Source organism: Aquarana catesbeiana, linkage group LG04, assembly GCF_042186555.1.
Source record: "Aquarana catesbeiana isolate 2022-GZ linkage group LG04, ASM4218655v1, whole genome shotgun sequence".
Taxonomy (NCBI): domain Eukaryota; kingdom Metazoa; phylum Chordata; class Amphibia; order Anura; family Ranidae; genus Aquarana; species Aquarana catesbeiana.
The window spans coordinates 634532654-634551934 of NC_133327.1; the positions used below are offsets into that span (position 1 = coordinate 634532654).

Below are 19281 nucleotides of genomic sequence, written 5' to 3' on the forward strand. Positions count from 1 at the left end.
AGCAAGCAATGCACTGCCATGTCGCAGTGAATTATGGGCCGTGACGCGCCACACGAATTTGGCGCGAACGGCCCATATCGTTCGCAATTCGGCGAACGGGCGAACAGCCGATGTTCGAGTCGAACATGGGTTCGACTCGAACACGAAGCTCATCCCTACATAAGACCAATATAAAAAAAAAGGTTTTAAAAACAGAAATGTTGGCTTACTGAAAAGTATGTCCATGTAGAGTATAGTATGTACTCAATTTTTGGTTGGGGCTCGTTTTGCATGAATTACTTGCAGCCTTCAGCACATATGCATTGTTGGGTCTGGTGTCTCATCTTCCTCTTGACAATACCACACAGTAATTCTCTATGGGGTTTAGGTCAGGCAAGTTTGCTGGCCAATCAAGCACAGTGATACCAAGCTCATTAAACCAGGTATTGGTACTTTTGGCAGTGTGGGCCGGTGCCAAGTCCTGCTGGAAAATGAAATCAGCATCTCCATAAAGCTGGTCAGCAGAGGGGAAGCATGAAGTGCTCTAGAATTTCCTGGTAGAGGGCTGGGCTGACTTTGGACTTGATAAAACACAATGGACCAACACCAGTAGATGACATGGCTCTTCAAATCATCACTGACTGTGGAAAATGTTGCATTTCCTTTGCAAATCAAGGTCCCAGAGTCTGGAGGAAGAGTGGAGAGCAGGGTGGATATAAATCAATGATATTTAAAAAATAAATATAAAAAAAATCTGATTTATTTTAATTAAATCGGATTTTTTTGTTTTAAATCAAATTTATTTTAATAAAATGCTTTTGGAGTAAAACATCTATCTAAAGATAGTTTTCTATTTAAGATACATTGATAATTTCGTTTATTCAGCATTAAATGGAGCTATGTAGCATGAGGCTGTATATTCTGCAATATTTACATTTTTGGTAAACTCATTCAATGAATGCAAGCTGAGATAACATGCACTGCATTGATGCATTCGCACAATTTCACAGTAACCATGAGCTAAAACAAAGTTCAGGAATATTTCTTTATCCCATTGTTTTGCAAATCTATGTACACTACAAACTGTATGATTGAATCGTTCTGATATCTCTGTTTTACTAACCTGACAGCTTATTATTATAAATAGGAAACCTTCATTTTGTTTGCAAATATTAAAGATTCTAACTACCAGCAAGAATAAGTCCATTCATTTAAAGAGCAACTGTCATTTCAGATCCATCATGGCAGCGCCTGTTAGTGGGCATCCACTCGCCTGCTGCCGCCACGTCCCTCACCTTGTTGTGTCACTGCCGCATCACCAGCCATCCCAGTAAAGTGAAGGGGAGTGAATGGGACTGTCGGTGAGTCAACAGCGGGTCAGAGGAGGATCTGCTGTGGGATAGAGATGACAGTTGCTCTTTAAAAATTATGATTTAAATCGACTTGATTTAAATCAAATCCCTGGTGGAGAGGCACAGAATCCAAGTTGCTTTAAGTCCAGTGTGGTTTCCACAGTCAGTGGAATCAGTGACACCAGATCCAACAATGCCGATAAGCTGAAAACCACTATCAAAGCAACCTGGGCTTCCATAACACCTCAGCAGTGCCACAGGCTGATCACCTCCATGCCACGCCGCATTGATGCAGTCATTCATGCAAAAGGAGCCCCGACCAAGTATTGAGTGCATCCTATATTGTACATGGACATACTTTTCAGTAAGCCAACATTTCAGTGTTAAAAATCCTTTTTTGTATTGGTCTTATGTAATATTATAATTTTCTGAGATACTGAGTTTTGGGCTTTCACTAGCTGTAAGCCATAATCATCAAAATTAAAAGAAAGAAATGTTTAAAATATATCACTATATATATATATATATTAAAAAATTTGTGTTTCACTTTTTGAATTGAATTACTGAAAAAAAAATTTTTTTGATGATATTCTACTTTTATGAATTGCACCTGTACAATGTTTTATATTTTTCATGGTTAAAAAAGGAAAAGAAAATTATAAATTGTGTTAATTTGTGAAATATTTACCAAAATAATCAATGAAAGAACATATGTACAAAACCTTTATGCATTCCTTTAGCCTAAATTATGCTTATTTTAGCCTATATTGTATTCACATGGTGAATTGATTATTCCTTTGTGGCCTTAAAAGCACCTAGATATATAAAAACTGTACCAGAGTAAGGAAAGGGATGATCTGCACTCAGGATGACGTCCAAAAAAAATAGTATTTCTTTATTCTGTACAATGCTCTAAAACATCCTATTCGTTTCGGACATTAGTCCTTAGTCATGGCTGACTACTGTAGATTCTCACCCCTCCAGAAATCCAGCATTCACTTCTCCCCCCTACCAGTGGACCACACACACATTGTGACTGATTCCTACTGAACTGGCTGAAATTCAAACCATGGGCAGCCCTGTGAACATTACCTGACTGAGCAGGGTGGAAAATATTCAGATGAACAGTGACTATTTTCTATCAAATGTAGTCTCTATTCCGATATTCGGGCAACAGCAGGTGTCATGGTTGTCTGAATACAATAGACAGCAGTGGAGAATCCTCCATCGATGCTGTTCAGTGTGGATGGGGGAATCAGTGGATTACTTCTAGGCTTCTAGCTAAGTATGGCCCACTTTAGCCATCTCATATGGATTCTGTTTGTCCCACTGAAACAGATTAGCTATTTAAAGTGGTTGTAAACCCTTAAAACACACTTTTTGCTACAGGTAAGCCTATATTAAGGCTTACCTGTAGCTAGCCTGGATATCTCCTGAACGATTTAGTAGATATCCCCTGTATTTGCATGTGCCGACATCATCGGCACATACGCACTGAAGCAAACGTACGTGTCGTTGCTTCAGTGAGTGTGCCGTTACCGGCGGCTCCCCACGCGCATGCGCGGGAGTGACGTCATCGCGGCTCTCGCCAATCACAGCGCCGGAGCAGTGTACGAGGACGGCTGCAGGGGCTTCAATCCCAGGTAAGTAATTTATAATGAGCTAGTATGCTATGCATACTAGCTCATTATGCCTTTGTCTTGCAGGTTTTTTCACAGGTGTGCCTTAGGCTGGCCACAATAAAAGGCCACTCTAAAATGTCGAGCTTATCACACTGCACTATGCCACAGATGTCGCAAGTTTGGAGGGAGTGTGAGTTGGCATGCTGACTGCAGGAATGTCCACCAGAGCTGTTGCCCTTGCATTGAATGTTCATTTCTTTACCATAAGCCATCTCCAAAGGCGTTTCAGAGAATTTGGCAGTGCATCCAACCTGCCTCACAACCATGTACCACGTGTAACCACACCAGCCCAGGACCTCCACATCCAGCATCTTCACCTCCAAGATCATCTGAGACCAGCCACCTGGACAGCTGCTGCAACAATCGGTTTGCATAACCAAACAATTTCTGCACAAACTGTCAGAAACCTCAGAGAAGCTCATCTGCATGCTCGTTGTCCTCATCGGGGTCTCAACCTGACTGCAGTTCGTCGTCATAACCGACTTGAGTGGGCAAATGCTCACATTCGATGGCATCTGGCACTTTGGAGAGGTGTTCTCTTCAAGGATGAATCCCGGTTTTCTCTGTACAGGGCAGATGGCAGACAGGGTGTATGGCATTGTATGGATGAGCGGTTTGCTGTTGTCAACGTTGTGGTTTGAGTGGCCCATGGGGACGTTGGGGTTATGGTATGGGCAGGCATATGCTATGGACAACGAACACAGGTGCATTTTATTGATGGCATTTTGAATGCACAGAGCTACAGTGACAAGATCCTGAGGCCCATTGTTGTGCCATTCATCCACGACCATCACCTCATGTTGCAGCATGATAATGCACGGCCCCATGTTACAAGGATCTGTACACAATTCCTGGAAGCTGCAAACATCCCAGTTCTTGCATGGCTAGCATACTCACTGGATATGTCACCCATTGAGCATGTTTGGGATGCTCTGGATCGGCGTATACGACAGTGTGTTCCAGTTCCTGACAATATCCAGCAACTTCGCAAAGCCATTGAAGAGGAATGGACCAACATTTCACAGGCCACAATCAACAACCTGATCAACTCTATGCAAAGAAGATGTACTGTACTGTGTGAGTCAAATGGTGATCACACCAGATACTGACTGGGTTTCAGCCCCCCCCCCCGACCCCCCCAGTACAATAAAACTGCACATTTTAAAGTGGCCTTTTATTGTTGCCAGCCTAAGGCATACCTGTGCAATAATCATGCTGCCTAATCAGCATCTTGATATGCCACACCTGTGAGGTGGATGCAGGGCCGGATTTGCCACAAGGCCACCAAGACCAGGCCTCGGGGCGGCAGTGGTGCAGGGGCGGCGCCGCTCCTGCGGTGACTTTGTGGCCGCCCCCACTTTTCAGGCTGCCCGTTAAAGTCGATTAAGGGCACCGGTGCCCTTAGAAAAGATGGCTGCGAGCCGCCCACTACTGCGCATGCGCCGTTCCGAAGCCAGCCAGGCTCGGGAAAGCTCATACGTGCTCAGCTGGGCGGCGCATGCGCAGTAGTGTGATTGCGCTGCCCAGCTCCATTTTTGAAAAGATCGAGAAGTAATGTCAGCGGTGCGGCAGCGGGGGAGAGAGATGACATCTCTCATTGCCCGCACCGCTGTTCCACCCTCCTCCATCTGGTGGCAGCCAGGCAGCGTGGCAAGTGACATCTCCATCTGGTGGCAGCGTGGCAAGTGACATCTCCATCTGGTGGCAGCGTGGAAAGTGACATCTCCATCTGGTGGCAGCGTGGCAAGTGATATCTCCATCTGGTGGCAGCGTGGCAAGTGACATCTCCATCTGGTGGCAGCCAGGCAGCGTGGGAAGTGACATCTCCATCTGGTGGCAGCGTGGCAAGTGACATCTCCATCTGGTGGCAGCGTGGCAAGTGACATCTCCATCTGGTGGCAGCGTGGCAAGTGACATCTCCATCTGGTGGCAGGCAGGCAGTGTGGCAAGTGACATCTCCATCTGGTGGCAGGCAGCGTGGCAAGTGACATCTCCATCTGGTGGCAGGCAGCGTGGCAAGTGACATCTCCATCTGGTGGCAGGCAGGTAGTGTGGCAAGTGACAACTCCATCTGGTGGCAGACAGCGTGGCAAGTGACATCTCCATCTGGTGGCAGGCAGCGTAGCAAGTGGCATCTCCATCTGGTGGCAGGCAGCGTGGCAAGTAACATCTCCATCTGATGGCAGCTTGGCAAGTGACATCTCCATCTGATGGCAGCGTGGCAAGTGACATCTCCATCTGGTGGCAGCGTGGCAAGTGACATCTCCATCTGGTGGCAGGCATGGTGGCAAGTGACATCTCCATCTGGTGGCAGGCAGCGTGGCAAGTGACATCTCCATCTGGTGGCAGCGTGGCAAGTGACATCCCCATCTGGTGGCAGGCAGCGTGGCAAGTGACATCTCCATCTGGTGGCAGGCATAGTGGCAAGTGACATGCTCAGGGCTCCCAATGATTCTGCATTATGGTGAGTTGAACTATTTCATTACATTACCATGTAATGATAGAAGTAATGTGTTTCAATCATCCTGACACCATTAAAACCATGGTGCCGGGGATGATTGAAGCACTAAAAATTGCCTGCAAAAAATCCTTACCCCTCGCGCGCTTACCCTGAAGTATTTTTAGTCTGTACAATTAAAGACAGTTATTTTCAGTGTTCTCATGTGTGGAGATATGTTTTTAATTGATCTATTGTAGCAATCATCGATAAAGGACGAGAATGGTGATGTGTGTGTGTGTGGGGGGGGGGGGGGCATTGAAGGACCCGGCCTTGGGGCGGCAAATGGAGTAAATCCGGGCCTGGGTGGATGGATTATATCGGCAAAGGAGAAGTGCTCACTAACACAGATTTAGACAGATTTGTGAACAATATTTGAGAGAAATAGACCTTTTGTGTACATAAAAAAGTCGTAGATCTTTGAGTTCAGCTCATGATAAATAGGGACAAAGATAAGTGTCGCATTTATAATTTTGCTCAGTGTAGATCTCCAAAAGGAGAATGTTTTTTTTTTCTCAACAAAAGTGGAGTTACTCTTTAAGATGACTCTGTCTCCTAAAAAAATGTAAAGCTGCTAACAGGTAAAAAGTACAGGCACCTAGAATGTGGAGGTGTTGGATGCATTTTGACTTCAACACTTCGAGCTTTGGCCATTCAAAACAGCCTGGTGTATAGAGGACAATGTTAGCTGTATCAGGTATGTTCAGGCACCTCTAAGGGTCAGCAGTTTTATACCTGTTTTTGGTCTCACTTTAAAGGGAAAATCCACTTTTGTGGGGAAAAAAAAGGTGCAAATAAAATAAATAATACAGCATATACAATTGTGACACAAGTCTTATTATAATTAGTAAAAATTCTGTAAATTGCAATGCAATATGGCTACCTTCTCTACACAGATGGTGTACAAAACGCCCTCCAGAAATGTCATGTCCTGCTTGTGTGATTGGCTTCCTGATTTTCCCAGAAGGCTGCACTGAGTCAGAATTTGAGCATCCCCTGCAACAAAAATTTCATTTTTGGTGAGATACTCCCAAAGGCAAATCACGTCTAAAGGGAAGCAGACCCTGTAAGTTTCCTCGTTAGAGCCCTGCAGGCGCAGCAGCTGATTGATAATTAGAAAACCACTCCCATTCATATTTACTAAGCATATACACACAGACAAACAAACAGCTATTCCTTCAGAATAACAAAAGATAAGAATCTGCAACAAAGTTTGTTAAAATGCTTGTAATGTACATAGATCACCCAGAGGGGAGTGTTTTTTTTCTCAACAATAGTGGAGTTAAGCCTCGTACACACTATGAGAATATTGAGTGTTCTGGTCTGAGAGGAGTGACAGATCGTGTGTTCCTATTAGCTAGGAACCACTGACTCTAGTCAGTCCCCTCCCCCTTCAGTTAGAATCACCTCCTAGGGAACACAGTTAACCCCTTGATCGCCCCCTAGTGTTAACCTCTTCACTGCCAGTGACATTTTTACAGTAATCAATGCATTTTTATAGCCCTGATTGCTGTATAAATGCCAATGGTCCTAAAAATGTGTCAAAATTGTCTGATGCGTCTGCCATAATGTCGCAGTCACAATAAACATCGCAGATCGCCTCCATTACTAGTAAAAAAATAATAATAATAATAAAAATGCTATAAATCTATCCACTATTTTGTAGACGCTATAACTTTTGCTCAAACCAATCAATATACGCTTATTGTGATTTTTTTTTTACCAAAAATATGTAGAAGAATACATATCGGCCTAAACTGAGAAAAAAATTAGCTTTTTTTTTTAAAAAATGGGGATATTTATTACAGCAAAAAGTACAAAATATTGTGTTTTTTTCAAAATTGTTGCTCTTTTTTTGTTTATAGTGCAAAAAATAAAAACCGCAGAGGTGATCAAATACCACCAAAAGAAATCTCTGTTTTTGGGAAAAAAAGGACGTCCATTTTGTTTGGGTGCAATGTCGCACGACCGCGCAATTGTCAGTTAAAGCGATGCAGTACCGAATAGCAAAAAATGGCCTGGTCATTCAGCAGCCAGATCTTCCGGGGCTGAAGTGGTTAAACAGAATACAACTTCAGAAGTGATGTAACGTCTTGTATTGTATTGTAATGTAATGTATTCTTTCATTTCCGAACATGCGTGGTCTTGCTCTTCCGATCTTTTTCAGACGATTGCTGTATTGATTAAACAAAAATCATAGAATCTGGTATCCTAGGAGAAAAATTTTGTGCTTGTCCGATTGGATAATATAATATAATAATATAAGATGAACTGTCGTGATCGGCTCTGGAAAGCTGTGTACTAACGATCAGATTATCGTAGATCACTTAGAAAGCGGTATTTTTTTGTCTGATTATCTGATCGTGTGTACTAGGCCTAGCTCGTTAAAGTGTACCTCCACTATTGTGAAGAGAAATATCCCCTCTGAGTGATCTATGTATATTGCAAGGATTTTAACAAACTTTGTAGCAGGCTCCTACCTTTTATTATTCTGAAGGAATAGCTGTTTGTCTTTGTCTGTTCTGAAGAAAAGACTGTATGGTCCACTATGACCTATCACTAAATTGATCCCTGAATGGGAGGGACTGGTTCGTTAGAGCTACCTGGTGTTCTTTCAGCAATCTAATGAAGAAAGTTGCAGTGTCTGTATCCCGTTAGAATTAATTAACCCTTGTCGTGTATCTCCACAAAAATGAATTTACTCTTACACAGGACACCTAAAATTTAACATGTATCATAGTGCAAATGTCTAAAAAATCAGCGAGCCAATCCCACTGCAGGAAATGACATTTCAGGGGGTGTTCCATACACCAGCTGCATACAGAACTCTTCCAGGTTGCCATACTGCATGGAATTTTGCGACAATTTTAGAAAATTGAAATGGAAAGTATTTTTTATTAACGTTATAATACAAAATGGCTAGTATGGCAGTTTTATATGCTATATTATTCATTTTACTAAAAGAGGGATATTCCTTTAAATAGCAGAAAAAAAAGACAGAAGTAAAAATCAACATCCGTGCTTAGGTTTCTATAGGAACTTCTGCATGCAATGCTTAAAGCGGAACTTCAGATATCATTTTCAACTTTCCATCTATTAAATCTTCTGCCCATGCTATTTTAACTTTGGATAGTACAACATTTTTTTTCTGCCAGTTAAATACCTTATACAGCCCACTTCCTCTCTCTTGTCTGGTAAAAAGCCTAGGCTTATGACATCAGGCACAGCTCTCTCACTCTCATGAAAGTTTGACAGGAAGGGAGGGGGGATGAGTCATAAGAGGGTCAATGAGAGCTGAAGGTGTGCCTCTGTGTAAATCCAGGAAGTGAACAGTCAGCAGCTTCAGCTGCCCACAGTTAAAATGGCTGCAGCCAGACTCAGTGGAGGGAGATTTCTGTAGCATATTTGGCAATTACAGAATCAAAGTACTGTATCTATAAAATTATATGCAAAGTGGTTGGAAGGAAGCTTCAAAATGGCAAAGATGTTTTTATTACAAATTATGGGAGCAGACTGCAGTTCCTCTTTAATATTATTAATAATGATTTTACATTTACGTAACTTTTTGGGTTTTAGAATTGGCATTCCCTGAATTAAAAAAAGAGAAAAAAATTCAGGGCAAATTAGTATAATCTGTCCACTTAGTTGATAAGCCCCGCTATTGTATTTTACTTAATATGGACAGCTGGTGGACGGAGGACTGAAATGTCTGGAGTGACAGACTGTTCCTTAGCAACACTGCACACGATTCCTCCTGGTAACTCTTAGCAGTCCGGAGGTAAAGGTGGGAGACGAAGGTGAAGTTCCATCCATGGAAACATGACGTACCTGCAGAGGTAAAGTTTTCTGGAAGTTTTCAATTAGCTTCAAGTGAAACAAGATAATTAAGTAAGAAGGAAGATCTGAAACAAAGGGGAGACAGATGGCGGTGGCTGGGGAGGTGTAATCAGCTTTTCTGTCCCTCTAACAAGGAGGAGGAGGCCTCCAAATAAGGTAAGAAATGACAATATATAATATATATATATATATATATGTATATATATATGTATATATATATATATATATATATATATATATATATATAATGATAATTCTATTAATAACAGTCCTGAGGAATTCTTGTTAATGTTTCCAGCAGGTCCAGCTGTTACCACATTATATATATATATATATATATATATATATATATATATATATATATATATCTTGATGCAAGAGTTCTCAGATGCTTGCAAAGTCTCAGGTTTAATTATTATAAAATTATTTTAAGAGCAGCTAATTAATAATATATTCCTGTTGCATTGTATAGTAATCATTTTGTTGGGTTAATCCCATTGTTTCATGTATCTTTGACATCCAGGAGAATATCTGTCTTATATTCTTAAGCATACCAGTTTGGATGCAGCATTTTATCACAAAAACATGACATAAGATGCTTAATAGTGTTCTGCACACAGATTGTTACTGTAAGAAAGTGGTATTTCAATTATTACTATACAGGATATATATGGCAGCAACAGTTTGTGTAGTTCTTTAAAAAATAAAGAGAAAGACAGAACAGGTACAACCCAATTCATTACAAGAGGGTTCAGAGGGCCCTGCTCGTGAGAGCTCACAAAGCATTGTGGTTGCAGAATTAAATGTAAGGTAATTAATAATAACATTTACAAATATACAGTATATATATATAACTATATATTGTCAAAAGTATTAGGATACTGGCCTTTACACGCACGTGAACTTTAATGGTATCCCAGTCTTAGTCCGTAGGGTTCAATATTGGGTTGGCCCACCCTTTGCAGCTATAACAGCTTCAACTCTTCTGGGAAGGCTGTCCACAAGGTTTAGGAATGTGTCTATGGGAATGTTTGATCATTCTTCCAGAAGCAAACCTGTGAAGTCAGGCACTGATGTTGGACGAGAAGGCCTGGCTCGCAGTCTCTGCTTTAATTCATCCCATAGATGTCCTGTCAGGTTGAGTCAAGTTCCTCCACCCCAAACTCCCTCATCCGCACTATATTGCCAAAAGTATTGGGCCACCCCTCCAGATCATTTGGTGGAGAGGGGATGAGGGTGTGGGGTTGTTTTTCAGGGGTTGGGTTGGCCCCTTAGTTCCAGTGAAGGGAACGCTTAAGGTGTCAGCATTCCAAGACATTTTGGACAATTTCATGCTCCAAACGTTGTAGGAACAGTTTGGAGATGGCCCCTTCCTGTTCTAACATGACTGCGCATTAGTGCACAAAGCAAGGTCTACAAAGACATGGATAAGCGATTTTGGGGTGGAGGAACTGGACTGGCCTGCACAGAGTCCTGACCTCAACCCGATAGAACTCCTTTGGGATGAACTAGAGGGGAGACTGCGAGCCAGGCCTTCTCGTCCACATCAGTGCCTGACCTCACAAATGCACTTCTGGAAGAATGGTCAAACATTCCCATATACACACTCCTAAACCTTATGGACAGCATTCCCAGAAGAGTTGAAGCTGTTATAGCTGCAAAGGGTGGGCCAACTCAATATTGAACCCTACGGACTAAGACTGGGATGCCATTAAAGTTCATATGCGGCATCCCAATACTTCTGACAATATAGTGTGTGTATATATATATATATATATATATATATTCAGTAGACATCTGCACTTTTACCTACCAGGACAATAATGTGTAGGGATAATAACTCATGTTCCACCTCCTATCTACAAGAATCAAAAGCCAGGCAGTTGCAGCACTCTCTGTTTAGTGATTAGTGATACAAAGTAACAGCTGTAACTTTGTATTGCTATATGACATAAAAAACAGGAGTGTGTGGCAGCTGCCTGCCTTTGGATTTATATATATACACAGGGAGGGAACAAAGTTTTTGATCCCCTGCTGATTTTGTACGTTTGCCCACTGACAAAGAAATGATCAGTCTATCATTTTAATGGTAGGTTTATTTTAACAGTGAGAGACAGGATAACAAAAATATCAAGAAAAACTGATTTCAAAAAAATTATAAATTGATTTGCATTTTAATGAGTGAAATAAGTATTTGATCCCCTATCAATAAGCAAGATTTCTGGCTCCCAGGTGTCCTCTATACAGGTAAGGAGCTGAGATTAGGAGCACTCTCTTAATTGGAGTGCTCCTAATCTCAGTTTGTTACCTGTATAAAAGACACCCTTCCACAGAAGCAATCAGATTCCATTCTCTCCACCATGGCCAAGACCAAAGAGTTATCCAAGGATGTCAGGGACAAGATTGTAGACCTACACAAGGCTAGAACCATCGCCAAGCAGCTTGGTGAGAGGATGACAACAGTTGGTGCGATTATTCTCAAATGGATGAAACACAAAATAACTGTCAATCTTCTGCAGTCTGGGGCTCCATACAACATCTCACCTTGTGGAGTTTCAATGACCATGAGAATGGTGAGGAATCAGCCCAGAACTACACAGGAGAATCTTGTCAATTATCTCAAGGCAGCTGGGACCATAGTCACCAACAAAACAATTACGCCATGAAGGACTGAAATCCTGCAGCGCCCTCAAGGTCCCCCTGCTCAAGAAAGCACATGTACAGGCCCGTCTAAAGTTTGCTAATGAACATCTGAATCAGAGGAGAACTGGGTGAAAGTGTTGTGGTCAGATGAGACCAAAATCGAGCTCTTTGGCATCAACTCGCCGTGTTTGGAGGAGGAGGAATGCTGCCTATGACCCCAAGAACACCATTCCCACTGTCAAACATGGAGGTGGAAACATTATGCTTAGGAGGTGTTTTTCTGCATCAAAGAGGCAATGGACGGTGCCATGTACCATCAAATCTTGGATGAGAACCTCCTTCCCTCAACCAGGGCATTGAAAATGGGTCGTGGATGGGTGTTCCAGCATGACATTGACCCAAAACACACGGCCAAGGAAACAAAGGAGTGGCTCAAGAAGAAGCACATTAAGGTCCTGGAGTGGCCCAGCCAGTCTCCAGACCTTAATCCCATAGAAAATATGTGGAGGGAGCTGAAGATTCAAGTTTCCCAAAGTCAGCCTCAAAACCTTAATGACTTGGAGAGGATCTGCAAACAGGAGTGGGACAAAATCCCTCCTAAGATGTGTGCAAACCTGGTGGCCAACTACAAGAAACATCTGACCTCTGTGATTGCCAACAAGGGTTTTCCCACCAAGTACTAAGTCATGTTTTGAGAAGGGGTCATATACTTATTTTACTCGTTAAAATGCAAATCAATTTATAACTTTTTTAAAATGTGTATTTCTGGATATTTTTGATGTTATTCTGTCTCTCACTGGTAAATTAAACCTACCATTAACCCCTTCCCGACCAGCCGCCACAGTTATACTGCGGCAGGTTGGCTCCCCTGCGCGAGCCGTCGTAGCTGTATGTCGGCTCTTTAAGACGCTGTGTCTTTAAGCATGTCCCCAGAACCGATGCACGTGCCCGTGTTTGATCACTCAGTTTTCAGTGTTAGAGCTGGCGGGGGACAGCTGCAATATCAGACGGGCACCCGCGATCGCTCGTGACAGAGCGAGAGCCGGGATCTGTGTGTGTAAACACACAAATCATGGTTCTGTCAGGGGAGAGGAGACAGATTGTGTGTTCCTATTTATCATAGCAAAAATATTGTGCTTTTTAAAAAATTACGTTTTTATTTGGTTTATAGCGCAAAAAATAAAAACCGCAGAGTTGATCAAATACCACCAAAAGAAAGCTCTATTTGTGGGGGAAAAAAGGAAATACATTTTGGGTACAATTTACTGTCAGTTAAAGAAACACAGTGCCTTATCGCAAAAAATGGCCTGGTCATTAAGGGGGAAAATCTTCTGGGGCTGAAGTGGTTAAAATTATAGACTGATCATTTCTTTGTCAGTATGCAAATGTAGAAAATCAGCAGGGAATCAAATACTATTTTCCCTCACTGTATATATGTGTGTGTATATATATATATATATATATATATATATATATATATATATATACACAGTATCTCACAAAAATGAGTACACCCCTCACATTTTTGAAAATATTTTATTCTATCTTTTCATGTGACAACACTCACGAAATTACACTTTGCTACAATGTAATGTAGTGGGTGTACAGCTTGTATAAAAGTGTAAATTTGCTGTCCCCTCAAAATAACTCAACACACAGCCATTAATGTCTAAACCGCTGGCAACAAAAGTGAGTACACCCCTAAGTGAAAATGTCCAAAATTAGTGAAAATTAGTGTTACAAGGTCTCAGGTGTGAATGGGGAGCAGGTGTGTTAAATTTGGTGTTCTCGCTCTCACTCTCTCATACTGGTCACTGGAAGTTCAACATGGCACCTCATGGCAAAGAACTCTGAGGATCTGAAAAAAAGAATTGTTGCTCTACATAAAGATGGCCTAGGCTATAAGAAGATTTCCAAGACCCTGAAACTGAGTAGCAGCATGGTGGCCAAGACCTCACAGCGGTTTAACAGGACACGTTCCACTCGGAACAGGCCTCACCATGGTTGACCAAAGGAAAGTACACGTGCTCAGCATCATATCCAGAGGTTGTCTTTGGGAAATAGACGCATGAGTGCATGAGTGCTGCCAGCTTTGCTGCAAAGGTTGAAGGGGGAGGTCAGCCTGTCAGTGCTCAGACCATACACCACACACTGCATCAAATTGGTCTGCATGGCTGTCATCCCAGAAGGAAGCCTCTTCTAAAGATGATGCACAAGAAAGCCCGCAAACAGTTTGCTAAAGACAAGCAGACTAAGGACATGGATTACTGGAACCATGTCCTGTGGTCTGATGAGACCAAGAAAAACTTTTTTGGTTCAGATGGTGTCAAGCGTGTGTGGCGGCAACAAGGTGAGGAGGACAAAGACAAGTGTGTCTTGCCTACAGTCAAGCATGGTGGTGGGAGTGTCATGGTCTGGGGCTGCATGAGTGCTGCCGACACTGGGGAGCTACAGTTCATTGAGGGAACCATGAATGCCAACATGTACTGTGACATACTGAAGCAAAGCATGATCCCCTCCCTTTGGAGACTGGGCCACAGGGGAGTATTCCAACATGATAACGACCCCAAACACACCTCCAAGAGGACCACTGCCTTGCTAAAGAAGCTGAGGGTAAAGGTGATGGACTGGCCAAGCATGTCTCCAGACCTAAACCCTATTGAGCATCTGTGGGACATCCTCAAATAGAAGGTGGGAGAGCGCAAGGTCTCTAATGCCGCGTACACACGGTCGGACTTTCCGGCATACTTGGTCCGGCGGACCAGAGTGTGCCGGACAATCCGCCCGTGTGTGGGCGCCGGCGGACTTTTCCGGCGGACTTTTTCCCAAAAGCCCGCCGGACCTAGATTTGAAGAAAGTTTTAAATCTTTCCGCCGGACTCAGTTTCGGGCGGAAAGTCCGCTCGTGTGTGTGCTGGTCCGACGGAAAGCCCGCTCGTGTGTATGCTGGTCCGACGGACCAGATACGACACGAGGGCAGGGTATTGCATCTCGCGCTCGCTGCAATAGGAAAAACAAATTTTCCTATTGCGGCGAGCGCGGGGCATGCCAGGCCCTTAGGTCTGGTATGGATTATAAAGGGAACCCCCTACGCCGAAAAAACGGCGTGGGGTCCCCCCTAAAATCCATACCAGACCCCGATCCGAGCACGCAGCCTGGCCGGTTAGGAAAGGGGGTGGGGACGAGCGAGCGCCCCCCCCCTCCTGAACCGTACCAGGCCACATGCCCTCAACATGGGGGGGTGGGTGCTTTGGGGGAGGGGGGCCGCCCTGCGGGCCCCCCCCCACCCCAAAGCACCTTGTCCCCATGTTGATGAGGACAAGGGCTTCTTCCCGACAACCCTGGCCGTTGGTTGTCGGGGTCTGCGGGCGGGGGCTTATCGGAATCTGGGAGCCCTCTTTAATAAGGGGGCCCCCAGATCCCGGCCCCCCACCCTATGTGAATGAGTATGGGGTACATGGTACCCCTACCCATTCACCTAGGGAAAAAGTGTAAGTAATGAAACACACTACACAGGTTTTTAAAATATTTTATTAAACAGCTCCGGGGGGGGGATCTTCCTCCGGCTTCGGGGGTCTTCTTCCGGCTTCGGGGGTCCCTCCGCTTCATCTTCTCCCGGCGTCCGGTTGGTTCTTCTCCGCTCTTTTCTCTCCAGTTCTTCGGCCGGCTCCTCTGCTGTCTTCAGGTAGCTCTCTTGCCAGCAGAGGTCCGGACTTCTTGTCTTCTTCTCTTCTCCAGATGTTGACACGACGCTCTCTCCGGCTGGACTGCTCTCCGAGGGCTGCGTTGTCACAGTCCCTGGGCATGCTGGGACTGTGACGTTTTAGGGGGCGTGGTCAACATCACCCAGTGACCACGCCCCCTAAAACGTCACAGTCCCAGCATGCCCAGGGACTGTGACATCAAAAGGGGCGGGGTCTCCGCCTATATAAGTCACAACGCAGCCCTCGGAGAGCAGTCCAGCCGGAGAGAGCGTCGTGTCAACATCTGGAGAAGAGAAGAAGACAAGAAGTCCGGACCTCTGCTGGCAAGAGAGCTACCTGAAGACAGCAGAGGAGCCGGCCGAAGAACTGGAGAGAAAAGAGCGGAGAAGAACCAACCGGACGCCGGGAGAAGATGAAGCGGAGGGACCCCCGAAGCCGGAAGAAGACCCCCGAAGCCGGAGGAAGATCCCCCCCCCCGGAGCTGTTTAATAAAATATTTTAAAAATCTGTGTAGTGTGTTTTATTACTTACACTTTTTCCCTAGGTGAATGGGTAGGGGTACCATGTACCCCATACTCATTCACATAGGGTGGGGGGCCGGGATCTGGGGGCCCCCTTATTAAAGGGGGCTCCCAGATTCCGATAAGCCCCCGCCCGCAGACCCCGACAACCAACGGCCAGGGTTGTCGGGAAGAGGCCCTTGTCCTCATCAACATGGGGACAAGGTGCTTTGGGGTGGGGGGGGCCCGCAGGGCGGCCCCCCTCCCCCAAAGCACCCACCCCCCATGTTGAGGGCATGTGGCCTGGTACGGTTCAGGAGGGGGGGGGGCGCTCGCTCGTCCCCACCCCCTTTCCTGACCGGCCAGGCTGCGTGCTCGGATCGGGGTCTGGTATGGATTTTAGGGGGGACCCCACGCCGTTTTTTCAGCGTAGGGGGTTCCCTTTATAATCCATACCAGACCTAAGGGCCTGGTATGCCCCGCGACGGGGCTCGCAAGGTGTCAATCTCGCCGATAAAAGCGGCAAGATTGAATTCCTTTTCTAGTCCCGTTGCACCTGAGTCACGTTCAAAATGAACGGACTTGTCCGTGTGTGGGCAAGTCCGTTCATTCTGAAAGTCCGCCGGAACTCCGGCGAAAGTCCGTCGGAAAGACGGGCGGACTTAGCCCGCCGGAAAGTCCGGGCGTGTGTGGGCAAGTCCGTCCGTTTTAAAGTCCGGCGCACCTGGCGGACAAAGTCCGTCGGAAAGTGTGCCGGACCAAGTAGGATAGAAAGTCCGACCGTGTGTACGCGGCATAACATCCTCCATCTCTGTGATGTCGTCATGGAGGAGTGGAAGAGGACTCCAGTGGCAACCTATGAAGCTCTGGTGAAATCCATGCCCAAGAGGGTTAAGGCAGTGCTGGAAAATAATAGTGGTCACAAAATATTGACACTTTGGGCCCAATTTGGAAATTTTCACTTAGGGGCGTACTCACTTTTGTTGCCTTCGGTTTAGACATTAATGGCTGTATGTTGAGTTATTTTGAGGGGACAGCAAATTTACACTGTTATACAAGCTGTACACTAACTACTTTACATTGTAGCAAAGTGTTGTCACATGAAAAGATATAATAAAATATTTACAAAAATGTGAAGGGTGTACTCACTTTTGTGAGATGCTGTGTGTGTGTACATATATATATATATATATATATATATATATATATATACAGTATATAAAAGAACATTGGCTGAGGGTAGACAGCTTTATAGGCTAGTTGTCCTGGAGGGGTCAGGGGGGACGGAGCTGACCCATCGTAAGAAACATAGAAAAGTGACGACAGAAAAAAGACTAGGTGTTTTTTTATTTATCTGTTTTTTTATGTTAACTTTATAGATCTATAGATCTATGTTTGTCCCAAGCTTGTTTGAATCTACTTACTGTTGATGGACTCACTACAAAAACATTGACATAAGGAGGAAGCAGGAATATATATATATATATATATATATATATATATATATATATATATATATATATATATATATATATATATATATATATATATATATATATATATATATATGCTGTATTTCTTTTAGCAAAAGTGTAGTTTTCCTTTTAACAGTGCCATACTCAATAATTTGTGTTTAAAAAAATAAAAATAATAATTCTAAAGTGTTTTACCAGATAAGCAAACTCCAGTTGTACAGCTAAATAGACAGTTGAAATACAAATATTAACGTTATTTTACCTGCCAATATGTTGCCAATATAAAGCACTGACAGGTCCTTCTTGACTTCCCTTCAAATTACCCTGCAATTAAACAATACAGCCTTGTCAAGATACAGTATACTTAAACAATGAAGGAGCAGAAGCACGCTGATGAGGTCATCCATGGACCCTCGCTTCTCTGCCAACTCATTGCTGAGAGGGAGGTGCTGAGCTACAGATAGAAATTAAAACTGAAATTCTTTGGCTGACAATTTTGAGGATGAATTACTTCACAAATGACTGCAGCTACAGAGGTTAGTAAGGGAATGTTTTAAAATGCAAATATTTGAATGTCCATAGTCTGGCCATAGTTCTACTTTAAGATACTCATAAACACAACAAATCAGGTAAATTAAGTTGATTTAGAACACAGATGCAAATTACTGGGATGGTTATGGGCTGAATCTGCCATTTAAAGGAGAAGTACAGCTAAAAGCATTTCAGTTCGTTTTGCACTACTGTGACCCGTTTTCAGCAGACAGCGGCTGTTGGCTGACGTCTAGGCTCTGGCAAGAATGAAGTCGGATCTGCCCACATGCCTGGACAGGCACCTGCCTCAGCCTCTCAGCAGGCCGCTGAGAGGCTGAGCTGGCTGCTCTCGCCCCCTCCACAGCCCAGTGCTCCAGTGAGCGAGGGGGGAGGGGCAGAGCAGAGAGCAGTGACTGACAGCCACCAGCTCCCTGCTCAGGGAGCTCTGATAACTGAGCGATCGGCAGTGTTTGATCACTCGTTTTTCAGTGTTAGAGCCGGCAGGGGACAGATGCAGCATCAGACTGATGTTGCATCCACCTAGGCAAGTATAATTCTGAAAAAAAAAACAAAAAACCTAGACTTCTCTTTTCTCTTTATGACTTATATTTGGTAAGATATTGAATGGTTGGGACTGAATATGTGGTTAATGTTGAGGAACCTAGGGGTTGATTTACTAAAGCTGGAGAGTGCAAAATCTGGTGCACCTGTGCATGGTAGCCAATCATCTTCTAACTTCAGCTTCTTCAATTCTTCAAAAACTGGAAGGTTATTGGTTTTTATGTTGAGCTGCACCAGTTTTTTCTCTCTCCAGTTTTAGTAAATCAACCCCATAGTGTTTGTATGAAGCTGACAATATAGATATTTGGTGTGGGTGCCAATCTGATCAGTCATATCTGACCAGCCTTAAATCTGTCCTGCATCAGTGTCTCAGCCTGCCTGTAGATAGACTGCCTTGCTTTCACCCCCCCACCCCCCAGTAGAGATTTGAGTAGTTGCTTTGGGCAGCACATGTTGTCCCTTCAGACATGATGATAAAAACACCCATTTTAGTGTCTAGCGATCAAATGTTTTCCGTGTCT

At 44.0% G+C, this 19281-nt stretch overlaps 1 protein-coding gene across 1 annotated transcript in view; it reads left to right on the top strand.

Annotated features, from left to right (window-relative positions):
* The window catches only part of USH2A (usherin), a 1400924-nt gene that overhangs the window by 45330 nt on the left and 1336313 nt on the right, over positions 1 to 19281 (top strand). The gene's annotated exons all lie outside the window — the stretch shown is intronic.